This window comes from Galeopterus variegatus, unplaced genomic scaffold (genome assembly GCF_000696425.1).
Source record: "Galeopterus variegatus unplaced genomic scaffold, G_variegatus-3.0.2 Scaffold2465, whole genome shotgun sequence".
NCBI classification, from domain to species: domain Eukaryota; kingdom Metazoa; phylum Chordata; class Mammalia; order Dermoptera; family Cynocephalidae; genus Galeopterus; species Galeopterus variegatus.
Genome location: NW_007728576.1, coordinates 210,727 through 217,030, shown reverse-complemented (window position 1 = coordinate 217,030; position 6,304 = coordinate 210,727).

Here is a 6,304-nt window from a genome sequence, read left to right as displayed (position 1 = left end):
GAATATAAATTTTAATTTGTAAAAATTCAATAAACTTTAAAATATGTATTTTTAAATATTTAAAAATAAAGAAACCAAAACTCTGGTCCAAGATCATCGGACTAAAAAGTAGAGCTGCTAATGTGCAGAGCCAAGACTGGCGGATTCCAAAGCCCAGACTCTTCCCACAATGCTGAGCCATGGCTCTGTCTTGCCAGCCTCCCTCTTGGTGACAGCCCTTGCTGAGTATGGTCACTAGTCCTGATTGCTTATGAAAGTGAAGATCCAAGGGTGAAGCCTGCTCTTCCAAGCCCTGTGCTCACTGCTCAAAGCCCTTCATGAAAACTCCATGCTAGCTACTCAGCTTTACCCATTAGCTTCATTTGTGTCTACTCAGAGCCCTAGTCCATCAGACTATGTCTTTTCCTAACTTCAAAATGAAAATTTTTCTGTATGCTTTTATTCTTGCAAGTCCAAAGAGACAAAGTCTATGGAAAGTATCTTCTTCTTTCCAAGAAGAGAGAGCAATTGACCTGGACTAGCTCTGCAAATGTTTATTTCCATTGTCTCTAAAATTTCTCTGCTTCTCAAACTTCCATTTCTACCCTCATCAGTAGTAACAGATCCAAAAATGTGCATAGGTCCTTCAACAATCCACAGTGGGACGAGGTTTCAACAAACCATAATTGAATATTCGCATTGCCACACAAGGCACTCTGGGTATACAAAGATGAGAAAGTGAAAGTGTCTGTCCTCAACAAGTGTGCAGTCTATCCTGAAAGCCAGGTACACACATCTCAGAGGACTGTGCAACAACACAGACGTGGGTAAAGCAAGCCCAGAGAAGGACATAGAGGGTAGTGGGTAGAACAATTTTCAACATGTGGTGTTTCCATTGTGGATGAAATAAGTAGTAATTCCCGTTAAATGACAGCAGGTGCCCTGTGAAAGAGGATTCTGTGGTCACACGGGATGAGAAAGTGCTGGGCTAAACCAAGACAGCATTCTTTTAATACACTAAAGCTCATTGAGAAGCTCCAGAGGAAATAACACGCCAGGTTTCTGAAACTGACTTGGCCATGAAATCTTCCTCTTCCCACTCCCCACAAAAAATATCTTATATTCCCCGGAACATGGTTTGGGAATTGCTGAAACAGGGTAATCTAAGTTTTGTCCTGACCTCAGTGATTTAAAACATGCAACCAACAATGGCTACATCTTTTCTTTTTTCCTCTTTAGGTTAGTAACCTAATATGAGATTTTTCATCTTGCCAGAATTCTTTATTTACTTACATTAAAAAAGAGGAAAAAAAATAGTATAACCACCAACAAAGGTTTCACTCTTTTTTGTATTAATATACTTCAGACTCAGCTTTTACCTTGCTGGAGGGAGAACTTAATTACTTACAGGTTTTTCTAGAACAGTCCTCAGTTCAACCCTACCACAGTTTACACTGCAGCCCACATTACAGAATCCCACTGGCATTTGGCTCTTCAGTGTCCTTCTTTAGAGTGGTAAAGCTGTGCTCTCAATGATATACACAGAAAAGTTTAGGAAATACCAACCAATTGAGTCTGCATGGCCCTTCTCCCCTGAAAATTGTAGAATCCGTCTCAACACACACACCCCAAAAAGATGCAAGGAGCGAAGATTTCCTATTCACTGCTCACTCAAATTATGTGTGTGCTCACCTGGAAATCAGTGTCTGAAGAGTTAACACCCTCCCATGGACCAGAAGTGACCAGAAGAGGCCTGCAGAAAGTGAAGGAAACTGGAAAAGACTATAGACTCTCACTCCTGTAAGCAAGCTTCAGGAAACAGAACGTTTCTTTTCAAAATTGATTTTTAAATGATTAGCCAACAAATTCTAGTTTGTTCATAGTCTATATCATTTATAAATGATCTTGCAGCATCCAGAAAAGATAGACTTCTCTCCGTTAACATTTCTGCACACATAAATAGTCGGTACCTGAAGCCTACCACCTACTTGAAAGAGATTCTTTGCAACAGCGCATGTGCGTTCAGAATCTCTATGGTTCCAAAGGTGCTGCTGATGCTTTTGATAGTGACAGTCAGCTTAAAGATGACAGCACCCTGGCCCCCCTCCACTTGCTCACTTCCTCCCTAACAGTGAATCAGGGAGAGGTCTGAGCTTCCCCTCCCCGCTGAGAGGCTCTCCATTCCCCAACCAGAGCCCATCAAGGCGGGACCACCACCTCAAAAATGGATGTTGACACCCTTCCCTTGACTGGATGGGCCTCAAAATCAGCGTTTCTATAAAATAGAACCTCCCCCAGACCCCCATAGTAAAAACACTTTTACGGATGACTAATCAGTCCTAATGCTGCAAATGACCTGTGTGCAGTCTTCAGCACCTTGAGATCCAAATTACTTTAATTTCTCTTCCCCCAAAATTTGGCATAATATTATAATTTCAAGTAATGCAAGAGCAATTTCTCCCGTCATTGGATACCAAGCTCAAGATGTTACAGGAAAAAGAAATAGCTTTTACTGCTGATATGAGAATTTTAAAAGAAAGACAAGTGTGAGCAAACAAAAGCTGTCACATCAAATACTGTGGCAAAAGAAAAAAAAATCTAGAAAAAATGCCAGAAATGCTCAAGTCTAAATAAAGTCATTTATTTGTTATTTTAACCCCTTCGCTGTCAGAGTTACTACGGCATAAGGCTAGTTAATTCTCCATAGGCAGGACGTATTGAAGACAGTGATCTTTTTCTTGTCATAATTGTTTTATTGTCACATGTTTCTCTTCATTCTCTAGTCCCTTAAAGGAGTTTTACATACAAACAGGGGCCTGTGGACAATGGTTGGGCCCTAACTCCTAACTTAGGGTATCCTTTCTTCAGAGAATTTGAGCTTATCCACATTCCACCACATTAAGCACAGACACTAGACCATGAGCTCCCAAAGGGCCACACATCGTCCACGTGTTTCTGGCATGTGGTAGGTAGTCAACAAATGTGGTAGAAATTGTTTCTTGAATTTCGTGGCTTAGGCAGTTAACACACAACTCAAAGATAAGGCTCCTTCTGTAGGGAAGATGCTGTGAAGGCCGCAGGAAAAGTGGAAAAACACAAACTGGATAGAGCTGGGGCTGACCCCTTGCTCTTCCTTGGTCAAGTCCATAAGCCTCTTTCCTATTCCAAGGTTATGTGTGTTTATAAAAATAAAATAATACTGATGAAAGAGCATTGCAAATGAAGGGATGTAGAAATAGAGGGAACATGTCAAATTGCCAATTGAAATACATGGATGTACGAAGTACTACAGTGACCCCAAAGCATGCCAGTCAGGGCCTCGGTCCTCCTGCATACACCCTCTTCTGCCTCCTGCTCTGCAGCCCAGCACAGCCAGGCTTCTGTCTCCAGTAACCGCTCTGGCAATGGTTTACCAGAACCTCCCAACTGAGAGAATGCCACAGACTTTCCAGCCCCTCCTCTCTGAGGTCTCTGCACCTTGCACACAGCTGCCCATGTGGCCTCTGCTGTGGCCTTTTGGGGTTGCTCACCCATGCTGGCTTCTCCTGACACTGACAGCTGTCTCTTCCCAGCGTCCTGGACCCATCCAGAGAGGGTGGGTTATAGGGGCTTTTCCGATGACCTTCTTTCACCCTACAAACACACCGCCACTGCTGGGTATCACCCACCAGATGGTGGCCTCAACTCCCACCTACAAGCCCATGACCTTTCTCCCCAGTCCTGACCCTGAACGTGCCACCTACTGGCTGAGCTGATCACCACCCACCTCACCATTCTCCAGCAGTGGTCCCACACCGAGAAGGGCACAGCTGTGCACCTGCAGCTCCACGCGGGGAAGGCCTGTCTTCCACCTGGGTTGTGCACATGCCATGCTCTCAGCACCTGTCTCTGGCTATACCTCTTGCCGGAGTCTCTGAGGTCTCCTCGCCAGCTCGGGCTCTAGTCTGACCCTGTAGTTCCACCTCTCCAGTCCTGTCCGACTGCCACCCCCAGCTGACGCCTGTCCACGGTGCCCCATGGCCAATCCCAACACCCCAGTACTGCACACAAATGCCCCCACGGTCTCAGCCTCCACACTTGAGCTGGTCCCTCCTCAGACATGACAGCCCACCTGCCTGCCTCCTCGACTCTGCTCAGGCTGCTCCTCCTGCGCCCTTGGCTGGTGGCCACGCCACACTCCTGGCTCAGCCTCCTCTGTCAAGCCCCACTCCCACCTTCTCCTCTCCTGCCTCTGGGAGCCCCCCAACCTGTGTCTCCTCCAGCAGAACCGAGCATTGTGGACTCATCCAACTGCCCTACCCCTCGAATGGCCCTACGGGGTGGTAAGCTCCTGGCAGGCAGGAATGCCCTCTGCTTCACACTGGAATCGCCAGGGCCTCATCCAGGGTTGAGGCAGGTTAGGGTCCTTAAAAAGAGCTGACTAGAGTGATACTTAATCCATCCACCAGAGAAAAGCAACTCCCTTGGACTGTTAACAGGTAGCATAACATTAGCTTTCAAAAATGAGTCTGGTCAAATGAGATCCTATGATTTTCAAAGTTATACCCATGCACAGGATGAATGTACAGGGGGTCCCGTCCAGAATTACAGACCCCGGAGGCTCACCGGACCAGTTCTCCACCCCCATATTCCTCTCATTGCCCAATGACTTTGCTTTGGGACTTTTCTGGCTGTTCCTCACCTCGTGCAGAGTTGCTGTGAGTAGGCAAGAAGGCACCTCTGTGGTCCTCCTGTGCCTTGTGGGGACCACCTCTTCCCAGGAGCCACCACCACCCTGTATCCTCAGCATACTAACTGGTCTCAAAGCTCCTGCAAGCAGGTGCTGTGAAGAACCGCCCAGGGAGACCTCCTCCCCTGCCGAGGCACACGGTGGCCATGTGTTCCAGCCCAGCGCAGCCCAGACTCTTTGATGTGGGTTTGTGTGTGGGAGAGTAGGAGATGTACACACCCTCCACAAGTCTAGAATTTGTGGGTTTGGTTATCTCACAACTTCATATTTGGAAGAGGTATTTTAATTTCTTATGAGTTGTGAATAATTATGTAATTCTGCCACCTTCTTAAAACTAAGATTTTTCAAACTGTCTCCTGTATCTGGGGCTGACATCCTTAGGGGAACTTTGCTTTTTTTCCTTTGGGTTTTGAGCAAGCATGTGCCAAACAAATTCTTTCATCTGGTTAAAACAGTTCATTATGCGGAATCATCCTGAATAAAAAAAAGAAAGAGAGAAAGAAAAGAGAAAAGGCAAATTCTTCCCTCTCCCAATTAATTCTCAAAAATTACTTCTGAAATACCAATGCTGCTTGAACTTACCAGTGAGTCCACTTTTCCAATTTATTTTCAGTCCACTGCAGTCTTTGGTGCTACTGAATTTCTGAAACATTTTATTTTGCTCTTATCTGTGAACTAGTCACGTGTTCTTTGAAATTCCTCCTTGGGTCCTCCTTATTTCTCTGCAGTTGTTTGAGAACCCAGGGAAAGGCTTGAGAAGATTGCCTCATCAAATACCATCATGAACTTCTCAATGGTCTACCCGTGTATTTTTAAACATTGCCTAAGAGGAACTTCCCTATCAAATGTCTTCCATTCCAGATTCATCTTCATCAGTCATTAAGCCACTTGATTATCACATTTTTCTTAGCACTTACAGCATCCCAGACCCTGTTTGAAGCACTGGGAATACTGGGTGAACAGGACAGGTGAGGTCACAGGTCTAATGTCACCTACAGCTAACTTCATGACATTCTAAACAGTAAGTGATCATTTCATTAAATACAAACAAGAGATTGTCAACAGTTAGGTTGTGCTTATTTTTTTCCCAGGGCAAAAGATTTTTTTTCTCATATGTATTTCATATCCCTAGCTGGAGAAATATCAAAAGAATCTGAATATCACCATCTGGAAGTTGTGCCATGGACTCCAGTGGGCAGGATTAGAGCTGGGTTTCTCTTCTTCCTGTAGAAGTGTATTTTTTCTGCTTTGAAATGAGCACTGACATGTCTAATTCCTTAATGAGACTGACCCCGAGTCTAAAACTCTCTTACACCTTGTCCTCTGTCTTCCACCCATACAGATTCTTGGGATTCTCTCTATGCAGATGGACAGGGGGATTCTTGTCAAGGATATTTAATTGTCTCTGACTTCACTCAACTGATAAATCAAGTGTGTTGAATATAGAAAAAAATCAGAAATGTGGTGCACTGTTACTCACTAAAAAGTCTGCTGGTCTGGGCCGGCCCGGTGGCGCACTGCTATAGTGCACCGCGTGGGAGCATGGTGGTGCTCCCGCCGAGGGTTCGGATCCCACATACAGACCGGTTCCTGCTC